Here is a 15625-nt window from a genome sequence, read left to right as displayed (position 1 = left end):
TGTCAGGGTTTCTACATTTGCATCGATGGCGTGGGTTTCCCGCAGCAGTGCGGTCCCGGACTGATCTTCGACGTCATTACCAACAACTGCAATCGTGAGGACGTCTCCGTGTGCATTACCGAAGTTGCGACGCCTCCGACTCCGTCGGGATGAAGGGATTTACTTAGTAAACTACTCAAGGCAACAATTGATGATGTTAATGTTGTGCAGGGTGAATAAAGTGTTTTTGTTATTTAGTTACATGACCATGTCTTAAAAACTCAAAGTGTTGAACAACAGCCCCGCAATTTTCTTTAGTTTCACTCATGACATTCAACCCAACGACGTGAATCTCTTCCAAATGAACGCACATAGTTCTCCTGGAAAATTTTCCCACAACATATCTCCCAATGCTAGTTCAACACATTGACAATGAAATTCACTTTTACTGACAGTATCTCACACGGATGCGTTTTCGTAATATCCTTCGTCCCTGGATTCTCGCCATCCCTTGCCCACAGTGACATAAAGGACCCCAAATACCACAGGACAGCTTCCAATTCGACTACATCTAACATACGTACACTTTCTCGTCCTTCCTCGCGGCTGCTGCTGCTGCTGCGCCGGCGGTCGTCGCTTCGGCCCTCCAGCGTTCCGGGGATTGTCGCAATCTGGGATAAGGTTTTCGTTGTTTGATTTTCCTCTCGCTCTTCGACACTTACACTCCCGCACACATACACAGAATCCACGTGCGGGGGATACAATTTTCTTCCCGATTGTCACCACCACCGGATGATTCTAGACAGGATGATTTCACCAGATCGTTCTACGGATATGCACGTGTAAGTTTTCCCATTCAGAGTAGTTGGAAGAGATGCAAACAGCAGGAAAAAAGAACAATTAAAAACTATTGCACTTCCATTTTTACCGTTTCCGTTTTCCCTCTCTCGAGCATGTTCTTGTGGAGATAAGTGTGTGCTTGGGGTAGTTTTAATTAAATTTTAGTTTTTTTTTCGCGCGTCTCTTCTACGTGCTCTAGGTGATACTTAGGTTTTTGCATAAACACACTCTCATCTGCGATATAAAGCTAACTATACTTGTAGGAGTCCACGTCTTATGGTTTCAGCCACTTTACGAATTGATGCCAAGGATCAATGGTGTCTGCTAGTGGGAGGGGGGATTTCATGTTTAAAGTAGGAGAAATATAAACGGCTCACGAAACAAATTGTCTGTGTGATTCAGTTTCTTTCAGCTAAGTTGTATCGTACAATTGAATCATACAAATCTCTGGTGAAATGTTCAAAGTGCACTCTACATAAACACTAGACGAAATATGCCAGGAATTCCTTCTGGAATTTCTCTTGGAATTCCTCCTGGAATTCCTCTTTGAATTCCTCTTTGAATTCCTCTTTGAATTCATCTTGGAATTTCTCTTGGAATTCCTGCTGGAATTTCTCTTGAAATTTCTCTTGAAATTCGTCTTGGAATTTCTCTTGAGTTTCCTTTTGGAGTTTCTCTTGGAATTCATCCTGAAATTTATTTTTGATTTCTTCTTGGAATTCCTCCTGAAATTCCTTCTGAAATTGCTCCTGAACTTCCGTCTGGAATTCCTTTCTCCTAGAATTCCTTCTTGGGTAATATAGACTGGTGGTGTTTTGATCGATTTCCTATAGAATTAATGGAAGAAATTTCGGTGATAAAAACACAAGACAAATTGTAAAGAAATTTCTGCAAGTATTGTGGAACTTCTGAAGAAACTCCTGGAGGAAGTCCTGAAGAAATTCGAACAGCTATTTTTAAGATGATCTCCATGAGATATTTTAGGGTAATTTCACAAGGCACTCCGGGGCAAATTTCAAGATGCATAGCAGGCGGAATTCAAGATGTAATTTCAAGATAAATTCCACGTTTCATTACAGAAGGAGTTTGATGATGAATTTCAGGAGTAATTCCACAAGGACCTATGAGAATAATCTATGAAAGATTACTAGAAAAAAAATGGATTTTTAAAAGAAATTATGGAGAAACTCCAGTTAAAATTTCAAGAGGAATTCTAAAACGAATTCCAATTCCAGAATGTATCCCACAAGGATTTACAAAATTAATCCTGGAAGGATGTTGTGGGGGAAATTCCAGAACCATTTCCAAATGGAATTCCAGAAGGAATTCCAGGAGGAATTCCAGAAGGAATTTCAGGAGGAATTTCAGAAGGATTTTTAGGATTATCTAGGAGGAATTCCAGCAGGAGTTTGAGGAGGACTTCCAGAAGGAATTCAAAGATGAATTCTAAGAGGCCTTTCAGGAGAAATTCGGGGAAAGTTTTCCGGCAGAAATTCCAGGAGGATGTCTAGAGGGAATTTCAGGAGAAATTCGAGAAGGAATTCCAAGATGAATTTCAAGAGGATTTCCGGAAAGGATTCCAGGAAAAATCCAGGAGGAATTCCAAGAAACATTTCAGGAGGAATTCCAAGAGAAATTCCAGGAGGAATTCCAGGAAGAATTCCAGGAAGAATCCCAAGAGGAAGATTAATTCCAGAAAGAATTCCAAGAGGAATTCCAGGATGAATTCCAAGAGAAATTCAAGGAATGATTTTAGGAGGAATTCCTACGGAATTCTAGGAGGAAATCCAAAGGAATTTCTGGAGGAATTATAAAAGAAATTCAGAAGGAATTCTTGGAGGAATTCCTGGAAGAATGAAAGGAGAATTCCTGGAGGAATTCCTGGAGGAAGTCCAGGAGGAGGTGGTGCAGATAAAAATCCAGGAGGAATTCAAGAAGGAATTCCAGGAAGAATTCTAGGAAGAATCCCAGAATCAATTCCAGGAGGAATTCCAGAGGTAATTATTTTCTCAAAATTCCAGTATGAAATGCATGAGAAATTTTAGAAGAGATTTCATTACAAATTCTAGGACAAACAAGATTAATTCCAGAAAGAATTCCAAGAGGAATTCCAGGATGAATTCCAAGAGAAATTCAAGGAATGATTTTAGGAGGAATTCCTACGGAATTCTAGGAGGAAATCCAAAGGAATTTCTGGAGGAATTATAAAAGAAATTCAGAAGGAATTCTTGGAGGAATTCCTGGAAGAAAGAAAGGAGAATCCCTGGAGGAATTCCTGGAGGAAGTCCAGGAAGTGTTCCAGAAAGAAGGAGGTGGTGCAGATAAAAATCCAGGAAGAATTCAAGAAGGAATTCCAGGAAGAATTCTAGGAAGAATCCCAGAATCAATTCCAGGAGGAATTCCAGAGGTGATTATTTTCTCAAAATTTCAGTATAAAATGCATGAGAAATTTTAGAAGAGATTTCATGACAAATTCTAGGACAAACTCCAGACGGAATACCGAGAGGAATTCCAGGAGAAATTGCAGGAGGAATTCCCGAAGAAATTCAAAGACAAATTTCAAGAGAAGGAATCCCAAGTGAAATTCCAGGAGGAATTTCAAAATAAAGTTCCTCAGGAATTTCGGAAGGAATTCTAGGACAAATGAATTTCAGACGGAATTTCGGGAGCAATTCCAGAAGGAATTTCAGGAGGAATTCCAAGAAGAAATAAAGAAGAAATTTCAGGAGGAATTTCAGGATGAATTCCAAGAGAATCTCCACAAGGAATCTCAAGAGAAATTCCAGGACAAATTTCAAGAGAAATTCAAGAAGGAATTCCAAGAGAAATTCTAGGAGGAACTTAAAGAGGAATTCCAGGAAGAATTCAAAGAGGAATTCCAGCAGGAATTCCAAGGGAAATTCCAGAAGGAATTTCTAGAGAAATGCCAGATGGAATTCTAAGAGAAATTCCAGGAGAAATTCCAAGAGAAATTCCAGGAGGAATTCAAAGAGGAATTCCAGGAGGAATTCTAGGGGGAATTCAAAGAGGAATTCCAGGAGGAATTCCAGGAAGAATTCCAGGAGGAATTCCAGGAGAAATTCCAGGAGGAATTCCAGGAGAAATTCCAGGAGGAATTCCAGGAGGAATTCCAGGAGGAATTCCAGGAGAAATTCCAGGAGGAATTCCAGGAGGAATTCCAGGAGGAATTCCAGGAGGAATTCCAGGAGGAATTCCAGGAGGAATTCCAGGAGGAATTCCAGGAGGAATTCCAGGAGGAATTCCAGGAGGAATTCCAGGAGGAATTCCAGGAGGAATTCCAGGAGGAATTCCAGGAGGAATTCCAGGAGGAATTCCAGGAGGAATTCCAGGAGGAATTCCAGGAGGAATTCCAGGAGGAATTCCAGGAGGAATTCCAGGAGGAATTCCAGGAGGAATTCCAGGAGGAATTCCAGGAGGAATTCCAGGAGGAATTCCAGGAGGAATTCCAGGAGGAATTCCAGGAGGAATTCCAGGAAGAATTCCAGGAGGAATTCCAGGAAGAATTCCAGGAGGAATTCCAGGAGGAATTCCAGGAGGAATTCCAGGAGGGATTCCAGGAGGAATTCCAGGAGGAATTCCAGGAGGAATTCCAGGAGGAATTCCAGGAGGAATTCCAGGAGGAATTCCAGGAGGAATTTCAGGAGGAATTTCAGGAGGAATTCCAGGAGGAATTTCAGGAGGACTTCCAGGAGGAATTCCAGGAGGACTTCCAGGAGGAATTCCAGGAGGAATTCCAAGAGGAATTCCAGGAGGAATTCCAAAAGGAATTCCAGGAGAGGAGGAATTCCAAAAGGAATTCCAGGAGAGGAGGAATTACAAGAGGAATTTTAGGAAGAATTCCAAGAGGAATTTCAAGAGGCATTCTAGAAGGATTTACAAGAAAAATTCTAGGAAGAATTCCAAGAGGAATTCTTGGAGGAATTTCTGGAAGAATTCCAAGAGGAATTGCTGGAGGAAATTTCAAGAGGAATTCAAAGAATTCCAAGAGGAGTTACAGGAGGAATTCCAAAAGGATTTCCAGGTGGCATTCCAAGAGGAATTCCAGGAGGCATTCCAAGAGAAATTCCAGAAGGGATTCCATGAGGAATTTCAAGAGGAATTTCTAGAATAATCCTGTAGGAATTCCAAGAGGAATCCCAAGAGGATATCTAGTAGGTATTCCAAGAGGAATTCCAAGGGGAATTCCAGGATGAATTCCAAGAGGATTTCCAGGTGAAGCTCCAAGAGGAATTTCAAGAGGATTTCTGGAAGAATTCCAAGAGGATTTCTAGGATGAATTTCAAAGACAATTCTTGGAGTAATTCCAAGGAGGATTTTTGGAGGAATTCCAAGAGGAATTCAGGATGAATTCTAGTAAAAATTCCATTAGGAATCCGGGAGGAATTTGAAAAGGAGGAATTCCAAGAGGAATTTCAGGAGAAATTTTAAAAGTAATTCCAGAAGGATTTTCAATAGAAATTCTTGAATGAATACCAGGAGAAATTCCAGTAGAAATTTCAGGAGGTGCTCTAGGAAGAATTCCAGGAGGAACTCCAGCTGGAATTCAAAGATGAATTCCAGGAGCATTTCCAGGATGAATTCCTGGAGAAATTTCAGGAGGAATTCTTGGAATACCAGGAGGAGTTCTAGGAAGAATAACAGGAAAAATAACAGTAGGAACTCCTAGAGGACTCCTAGGACTCCTAGGAGGACTTCCAGGAAGATTTCCTAGGAAAATTCCTCTGGAGGATTTCTGGGCAAAATTTCAGGAGGAATTGTGGAACGAATTGCTGGAGGCTGTTTTGGAGAATTTTCAGGACGATTTCCAGGATGTATCGCAGAATAAATCACAGAAGGAACTCCAGAAAGAATTCCAGCAGGAAATACAGTGTGAATTACAGAAGGAATTTTGTGAGGAAATTCCGGAGAAACACCCAAAGTATTTCCAGGAAAAGTTTCATATTGAATTTTAAGAGATGTGTTTGAAAGAATTTCAGGAAATTCAGAAAATTTTGAAGGAATTCAAGGCTTAATTCCTGCATAAACTTCAAGGCAAGTATGAAGAAATTTAAGATGAGAATTTCAGGGAAAAAAATCAGGAGGAATTTCAAAGGAAACCCGCGACGGAATGTCAGGGAAAAAATTGATGGAAATGCAGAAGTGGTTGCTTGAGAAATTTCAGGATTTCCTGACGGAATTTCAGCACAATTTCCTAGAAGAATTGTAGGAGAAATTTCTGGAAGAATATCAGGAGGAATTTATTGAGAAATTCTACAGGAGATTGCTGAATATACTTTCTTGAGTAATTTCTGGAGGATTTTCAGAAGAATCTCCTGGAGGAACTTCAAGAGAAACTCCTGGGGGAATTTCAGTAGAAACTCCTGGAGGAATTTCAGGAGAAGTTTCAGGAAAACTTCCTGAAGGAATTTTAGGAGAAATGTTGAGCGGCACTTCAGGAGAATTTCAAAGAGGATTTAAAGCAGGAATTCCAAGAGGAGTTCCAGGGGGAATGCCTAGAAGGATTCCTGGAGGAATTCCAAGATGAATTCCAGGAGGAATTCTAACTGGAATTACATGAGTATTTTCAAGAGGTATTCTTCTAGAAGGATTTCCAAGATGAATTCCAAGAGGTAGTCCAAGACGAATTTCAAGAGGAATTCCAAGTCGAATGGCAGTAAAAATTCCAAGGAAATTCCTGAAACAATTCCTAGAAAAACTCCAAGAGAAACTCCAAGAGGAAGTCCAAGTGGAATGCCATTAAGAATTCCCAGGGGAATTCTAGAAGGCATTCCAAGAGGAATGCCAGGCGAACTCCAGTAGGAATACCAAGAGGAAACCCAAAAGAATTTCCCAGAGGAATTCCAAGAGGAATTCCAGGATGAACTCCAAGAGGTATCCCAGGAGGAATTCCAAGAGAAATTCTAAGAGTAACCAGGAGAAAGTTCAGGAGGTATTCTAGGGAGAATTCTAATTGAAATTCCAGGAGGAATCCTAAGAGGAGTTCCAGGAGGAATTCCAAGAGAAATTTCATGAGGAATTCCAAGAAAAATTGCATTGGGAATTTCAAGAGGTATTCCAGGAGGAATTTCAAGAGAAATTCTTAGAGAAACCAGGAGGATTTCCAGCAGGAATTCCAGGACGAATTTCAGAACGAGTTGCAAGAAGAATTCTTGGAATGCCAAGAGGAATTCCAGGAGAAATTCCAGAAGGGATTTCAGGATGACTTCCAAGAGGAATTCCAAGAAGAATTTCATGAAGAATTCCTGGAGGAATTCCAAGTGGTATTGCTGAAGGAATTCCAAGAGGATTTCCTGCAGGAATTTCAAATGGAATTCGTGGAGGAATTCCAAGAAGAATTTCAGGAAGAATTCCAACAGAAATTCCTGCTGGAAGTACAATAGGAATTCCAAGAGGAATTAAAAGAGGAACTCTTAAGAGGAATTCCAAAAGAAATTCCAGGAGGAATTCCAAGAGGAAGTACAGGAGGAATTTCAAGAGGAAATCCAGGAGGAATTCCAAGAGGAATTTCAAGAGGAATTTTAAAAGGAATTCCATGAGGAATTCCACGAGGAGTTTCAAGGGGAATTCCAAGAGAAATTTCAAGAGGAATCCCAAGAGGAATTCCAGGAGAAATCCCAAGAGGAATGCAATAGGAAGTACAGGAAGAATTCCATGAGGAACTAAAAGGGGAATTCCATGAGGAATTTCAAGAAGAATTTCCAGAGAAATTCCAAGAGGAATTCTGAGAGGAATGCAAGAGAAGGAACAGGAAGAATATCAAGAGGCATTCCAATAGGAATTCTAGGAAGAACTCTAGGAGGAATCCCAAGAGGTATTTCAGGAGGAATCCCAGAGGATATTTCAGGAAAAATGTCAGAAGGAGTTCTAGTAGAAATTTTAAGAAGAGCTCCTGATAGAATTCCAGGAGTAATTCCAGAAGGGATTTTTGGAGGAAATCCATGAGAATTATAAGGAGGAATTCCTGTAGGCATTGTAACAGGAACTCCTGAAGGATTTCCGGAAGAAATTCTAGGAGGATGTCTATGAGGAATTTAAGGAGGAATTGGAGGAAGAATTCCAATAGGAACTTCAGGAGGAGCTCCAGGAAGAATTCCAGGAGGAACTCCAAGAGAAATTCAAGTACGAATTCGGAGAGGACTTCCAGGAGGAATTCCTGGATGATTTTCTGGAAAAATTCCAGGAAGAAATCTTTTTGGAATTTCAGAAGAATTCTTGGAGGATATCTTAGAGAATTTCTAGGAGAAATTCTAGCAGAAATCCCAGGATGAATTCTAGGAGGAATTTCAGGGTGAATTACAAAAGTTATGAGACAATATAGGAGTAATATCAGGAGAATATCCGCGAGGAGTTTTTGAGTGAGTTTTATGACATTTTTCTGAAGGAATTTTAAGGAAATTCAGAAAATTCCTGGAGGTATTTTAGGTTAATTTCTGCATGAACTTCATGGGAAGTTCCTGAATAAATTTCAGGTGAGAATTCAGGAGAAATTTCTTGATGGAATTGCAGGAAGGATTCCTGCAAACAAATTCAGTGGTATGATAGAAATAGTCCCTTTTCTTGTTGAGCCCTAAACGATAATTGAATAAAAAACTGAAAAATACAAGATGAAAAATGATGTGCGAAGATAAGAAAGCAGGTGTAAAGAATGTGCAAATAAAGAAAATAAAGAAAAGACACACAAGTGCACAAGGAGAATGAATAAAAGAAAATGAGAAGAAAAAGTAGAAGTACTACGAGATTGAGAAATGGTTATATGAAATATAAGAAGGAACGACAAAAAACAATAAAAAAGTAAACAAGCTCATTTAATCAAAATGGAGGTAAACAAAGAAGAAATGTAGAAAGAAAAATGAATTTCTAAACAATTTCTCGTGATTATCACTTGATTATATTTCATAGTTTGGTGTTGAAAAAGGGAGCATTTGAAATGCTAAAACATTAAAAACAATTCGAAGAGTCAGCCTCATTAATGATGTAATCTCCTCACGATGGTTGTGTCTTCCTTGCACATTTCCTGATCATTTTAAGGATCCATTAGCCGCATCCGCTGCAGTTTTCCGGTTTCCCACTCTTACACGACAGCTCGTCCGCAAGACTGGCTTCAGAGCGTTGTCACTTCAAAGCGGAACACAAACTACGTTGCACTTGAATGTATGCAAAGTTGTGTGGGACGCTGCACCGTCGCTGATTCCACTTCTATGACATTTAAAATAATCGCCACAAGAATTCCTCTTGAAATTTGCATACGGCTTCTCGCAGCTTCAGGAAACCGGAAATTCCAAGAAGCTACAACAGTGCACTGACTGGGAGCCAAGCGGAAGGTGGCCCGTGCCAGCACCATCCAAAGGCGCGCAATATCAAACAACGATCCCGGCAGCTTTCTCCCCTACTTGCAGACACCACCACCGCTCTTCCTCGCAGCTCGCGTCCAAAGATGGTTCAACAGCATCGCTACGACGCAATAAAACTTTTTCACACACCCTTCGCTGTCGACGACAACGACGACGACCGGCGGCGACCAGCGCGGTTCTATACAAACGATGACGCTTCAGACGCGGTTCTATATCTTCTAGTTATCAAACCAATAGGGTGGTCCAAAATTAGAAGAGAGCTTTGGTTTACAATCGATGACAATGAGCGAGGTTGGCACACCATCCACAATCAATGTCGAATGAAATTGTCAAATAAGACTATCACATGAAATAATCAACCGAAAATATTGCTTTTTCCTATTCCACAAATCTCTTTTTTGATTTCATCTCTAACGCATTCCATGATTGATGATGTTTGATCAGATCATTCTCGAAACCGTCTCGTTCACTCTTATCCTCACTTCCCTCCCACTAATGAATATCACACAGAAAAAAAAAGTCACCCGGTCAATCAGGAACGACGCGCGACCACCGACCGATTCTGATTCACTAGAAGTGCTTCTTCTCGGTAGCAAACGTCGTCGTCGTCGTCATTTCGCGCCAGCCACTCGCTGGAGTCTGCGAAGAACTGATGCTCGGAAAAGCGGAAGAAAAATGCTCACCCGTTGTCGTCGTCGTGGAAAACCGGTAGAAGCTTTCGCTCAAACTTTCCACCCTGGAGGTGGTTGGCGTTCTCGTAAAAGCTCTCGCTCGTTGGTATCTACGTACGCGTTGTGGTGTACTCGGTTGTTGGACTCGTTGTGAATGAATGAGAGATATCCGCTTGTCATCATCAGCAAAACCTGCTGTGTGCGGTATCGAACCGGGAGATGAAGTCGACGATCTGCTCTCGTGTCGGAGGGGCTGTTGCTGTAGGGCGAGAGACAAGGTCAGAAGGCATCCCTCCCACCCTATATGGCCAGAGGGTTGCTGTAAATATGATGATGGGATTTCACAGTGTCTTGTAACGTGGTGTGGTCATGTGAACCGTTAATTTAATTATCAAATTTGTTATTCACAGTTATTTTTGTACACACATAGCTGGGAAAACATATTCGCATTCTTTTCCATCCGCTTCCTCGGAGACATTACTGTAGAAGAGAGCGGGATAAATACGTTTCCGAAATCACCTTCAGTAGGGGATTTTTTTTTATTACCGTACGGGTTTGGGCCGAAGGATCTCAGATTCAAAATTAATTTTTGTTTTAGTTTTAAACAAAGTTGCTCACTTCATGCATACAAATGCGTTCTTGTTTGTGTCGGAGTGACTTCTTACAAAACGATTTTAAGCACATTACAAATATTTTCGTTGCAGAAAATAACGAATGTCATTTGTAAAACAAACGAGCGATTTCGTACAATAAAACGAAATATTTTTTTTGCAATTTCTCATCGTAATAGGCTGTTTTACCTCACGCAAATCTGACAGGAAAAGGCTAACAGTGCTGTAATGGTTCATTACAGCACTGATTTGCGTTGCGTAATGAACCATTACAGCACTGTTTTCAGTTTTGGTCAACTTCTTGATGCTTTCTGGACGCAGTTTTGAAAAATTGTGACAACTGCACAGTATAACCTGTTATGTTCAGTTTTTTCTTAAACATGGCTATGAACATCAGTGTGCAGTTTGATGAAAAAGTTTTGTTAAAAACTATCCTCAAGGGTAATTTATGAAATTGCAAAAAACGTTGTACGCAGCTCGGAGTAGAACTCGATTTTTCCAGCACTCGTCGTTATTATCCAACTCGGCAAGCCTCGTTGGATAAATGTACGACTCGTGCTGTAAAAATCGTCATTCTGCACCTTGTTGCGTAAACTACTATTTCAGAGTGGCAATTCTATTTTTAAGGAGTGCTATAAAATTTTTTGAAAAATGTATTTCTTAAATCCTTCAGGAATTTTATTATTTCTGTAAGTTAAATCGTCGATTTCTTCAGATTTTTCATTTAATTCTTTTGCTTTTTGTTTCAAAAATCTTCTATAAATCATTTCAGGAATTTTGTCAGAAAACTGCATGAATCGCTACGGTTTCTCTAAAATTAAGCTTTTTTTTTCAGAAATCTGTTATCCAATTTTGCCGTGACAGGATTTTTTGTTCACGCTTCTCCGCATATTCTTAGTTTTTTTCTCCTCCCTTAAACTACTGCGTCCATTAAGCTGAACTTTTGTGGCATATAATCTTAATGTGCCATTGCACTGTTTGTCATAATGCCAAATATTTGCCGTTGAAGTCATTCATCCAAGGTTGCCATGATTCATGTTGTGTTGATCATTTGTTGGGCTTGTTTGGCCAAATATTTGTTAAGTCTAATGGGACCCATAGGTTCCTCCATGGGGCCTATATTTATAATGGTTCTCCCTTGGAAGAACTCCTGGATGAATCCTCGAAAGATTTCGTACTGGTTCTTTGGAAGTAATCTTGGATAATTGCTCAGATGATTTGTTGACGGAACCCTAGAGTAATTTTCGGAGACATTTTTGTGAGAATTATTTTAGAGGAGTCATCGAAGAAATTTCCAGGAAATATTTCAAATTTCAAAGGGAGTTTTCAGAGAATTTTTTGGAAAAATGCTCTGCGCAAATCCTTTTCGATTTCTTAAAAATCATTGAAACCAAAAGTTTCAGAAAAAAAGTTCTGATAGGAATCATAAAAAGAATCTTTGTATAAATCGTCGGAAAATTAAAAGTGGAGTTCTAGTAGGCCTATTCTGGACAGTATCCTAACAAATTGTTGGAAAAAATCCTGAGGTATTTCTGAAATGTATTTCTGGAGAGTTCCTTGAAAGAATTATAAACATAATCCTCAGAAGAGTTTCTGAAGGAATTTCTGGAGGAATCCTAGGATGAATTTTCGTAGGAGTAAAATAGATGAAAGGGTTATATATCTTAAAAGCCAGAAAAAGTGGAGTCTATTCAGAACTTTGATTAAACATTTTTATTTTTTCTATTTACATGAACTTTGAGAAATTACTATCAAAGAATATATCTAAACGTTTCATTATTTTTTGTTCCATTGATGCTTGAGGACGAGCGTCGGAGATCGCGGTAGGCGGCGCTCGTGGACGGTTGAGTTTTTGGTTTACTGTCACGTTTTTTCACTTCCGCGGATTTAAGATTCGGCCGAGAATTTGTGTAAATTTATTTGTATAAAAATTAGACAATTCAATGTTGTGTACGAATTTCTATTTGGATGGTGCTAACTTGAGTTGAAGGTGAAGCTTTCCAGTAACATCCGGCGAAGTGCATGAAAGTGGAAGGAGAGTTTTTGGGGAAATTTACAATTCTCCGAAGAAAACAGTGATTGAACGGTTTGCAACACACCGACAAGTGGCCACCGTTGGCAAGTGATTTTTTTACGGTAACAATGTTTCCGTCGGAATCGGTCGTCGTTTTGTTACTTTTCTCTTCGTCGCGTCCCGTAGTGTCAAATTGGCAGATCTGGAGCTAGTACTCGTAGGTTGTGCGTTTAGCCGTTAAGATTCTTTGGTTAGTTTAAGATTTGCGGAACTACAGCAAACGAAGAAAATCATCGGAAATTCAGTGAAAATGTGTAGAAAACTTGGTTTATGTACCAAATAAATTATCTGAACAGTTGGTGTATATAGATCGGTGAATGGGGTGGTCAAATTCGTATGTTCGTATTGAAAAATCGGTTCTTAAGGAAATTGGCTGATGGTGACAATCAGTCGCTAGTTCGTTTTCATTTTGTTCTCTAGGACGAAAAAAGTGTTTTTGAAGTGTTTGAGGCGCCACTAGCAACAGAGCAATTGAGAGATGAACATCGAGATTGGTGAGTTCGTTTCATGCTATTATTCTATTGTGAAAGCTTAGAAATGATAAATGTTCTTTTGATGCAATCATTTTGGGGCTTGAAACGTTTTTGTACGCAATTTTTTTTCCTTTTTATCTTTGATGCTATGCTATTTTTTTCTAATAAAACAAACATTTTATTAAAAGTAAATTGAGTTGTATTGGTTTCTGTTTTTAATATTTTATTATATCAGACTTTTACAATAGGTAATGCATAGTTTGGATTTACTTATATGTATACATATCTTTTAATTATTCTTCCATCATATTTGTACAGTTTGCCACCATGAGTGTCGACCTGAAGCATTATTTGAAAAAAAAAAAACTTGTTAGCATTTTAGCTGCATCTTTGAAGCTTCAGACTCTCCGCAGTAATATCTTGTTTCATTTTGAGCATAGGCTTATGATAACAAAAAATGTACATATGTCAAATGACATATTGCAAGCGAAACAAAATCGGGTTCTGCATTGTGCTAGTTGCTGTAATCGCCAGATTCAACCTAGGTTCAGGAAGTTATAGATTTTAGTAAATCATGACATGAATTTCTGAACTTGTCATTTCATGTTGCTGTGGTAGGCTAACATATTTGTACTAATTTACTATTTTGGTTGTGCTTATTATGGGATTACTGACCGGAATTATTGGGATTATTGTTCTGTATATTTGGGAATGGGACCATTATTCTTTCTTTTCGTTTCAGAGAGCGAGTAATGGCGCTTAAGCCTAGGCTTTAAAGCCAGGACACATGGACAAATGCCTGTGCCCCATCCCAGGAGAAGAGACCCCCACTATAACGGAGTGTGCAATAACCTTCTTAGCTGCACCACTCCCAACGATCTCATGTTCAAAAATCATTCCCCTACATAGAAACGGTTGGTACGGTTGTCCCCGTTTCTTCCTTCATTCAATTCAAAAAGGTTTGTCAATCATGTCATTCATAAGTGGATAACCTGATTGCCTTATATTTTTGAATTATCTTTCAATCCAATAGTCTGCACAGTGGGCCTGGCCATTTTAATATTTGTATCATATCTATGATATGCTGCAAATATTAATGCTGACAAGAAAATATCAGAAAAAATTTTGATATTTCCAGGATGCTTTTCAATACTGGCTGTGCAAGCACTAGAATAGAATAGAATAGAATTGATGCTTGAGGACGAGCGTCCACAATGCCTTCTTTTGGAAGACCATCTTTGGTGTTCGCGATGGCTCACGATCTGCTCACTGCAATTAAACGTTTTATTATTGAAGAAAAAAAATGTATTTTAGTTGTATTGAAAGGAAGAAACTTGGGAAGAAACATTTTTTTCTCGATACAATTCAATGTTGCACAAAAACAGCCGTTTTTAGGGTGTTGAATGCTTAAACAAAATGCTTTTTTATGTCAAATATTTATGCAGTTATTTATAAAAAGGAACCGTTCAGTACCTCGAGTTTTGAAATTCGAACAATTCAAAAACAGAAATGCGAGATAATTGCTAATCCTTGCAATGGAACCCAAGAAAAATATTGTAACGGGTAGGACTGTTTTTTTTTTGGGTTTAAGGAATTCACGACCCTCACTTATGCGCCAGGTAACTAATCGTTACTGTGAAGGTGCGGTTTATATAGCGGCATTAACCCAAGTAACAAATTTGATTCTATGCTACTCCTGTAGATATGTTGAAGACCATGCCATAAAACTTAAAAATAATTCTCATTGTTCTGCAAAGCTGTCATAAATGAAGCATAAATGTCTCATAAGATCAATCTGGCCCACACTACAGTAGGTTTTCAAGAGTACAATTGAAGATCCTTATAAGTCTATGATATTTATAATAATATTCTTATAACAGACTTTGAGATCGTCATAAACCTATGATGAATTGAACTGTAGACATCTTAAATGGCATAGCAAGTACCTGTAACCAGTAATCATGGATCGATTCCTGTGACCAGAAATTATTGGTGAGGAAACTGCGCGATTGCCGGCATTAAGTTACTTGCATGGGAAGTATAATATCAATCAACAATTTCACCGTATACCTAGGTGTTAAATTAAACAACTAATTCATTGTTCTGTAATTTTGAATGGTTTAGGTTGCAAAGCTATTCAAATGTGTTGATTGTATTTATTTTGATGTACAATCTGGTTCTCTTGGCAGCCATCTTAGCAAGTTTGTCAAATGTTATGTTCTTGATTAACGATTCTTGTATAAGAACACACAATTTAATACGAATTTAAGAAAAATGCGATACACTTATAGTGAAATAGCATAAACCCCACACAAATCTTATTCATGTTTTGCAGCGAAGATAACTTCAAGTGTATCTTAAATCTTATTTCTAGAGCAAATATTCTTGCAAGAATGACATTCTTATTGGGAACATTTCAAGTATACTTGAAGTAGACTAAAGGATCACAAATCATTGAAGATTATTTAGCTTTGGTAAAAGGCACTATAAACCATTAAGACTTAGTCAAAATTTGTTAAAAACATTATAAAAAATGAATAAATCAATATAGATTCCGAATTGTTACTTGGGAAGTTTTCATCATTGATCACAACCGCAACCAAAT

The 15625-nt window shown here is 38.8% G+C and overlaps 1 protein-coding gene across 1 annotated transcript in view; it reads right to left on the bottom strand.

Moving 5' to 3' along the window:
* The window catches only part of LOC109402145 (dual specificity protein phosphatase 3), a 192063-nt gene extending 182200 nt beyond the window's left edge, over positions 1-9863 (bottom strand). The window contains exons 1-2 of the mRNA XM_019674796.3: positions 9716-9863; positions 564-805 (exon numbers count right to left, since the gene is read on the bottom strand). The gene's annotated coding sequence lies outside the window, so the exon portion shown is untranslated. The remainder of the gene's footprint in view (positions 1-563; positions 806-9715) is intronic.
* Positions 9864-15625: the final 5762 nt, after the last annotated feature.

Source organism: Aedes albopictus, chromosome 2 (genome assembly GCF_035046485.1).
Source record: "Aedes albopictus strain Foshan chromosome 2, AalbF5, whole genome shotgun sequence".
In the NCBI taxonomy this organism is placed as follows: Eukaryota; Metazoa; Arthropoda; class Insecta; order Diptera; family Culicidae; genus Aedes; species Aedes albopictus.
Note: the sequence above shows the minus strand (reverse complement) of the source record. Positions and strands in the feature narration are given on the sequence as shown.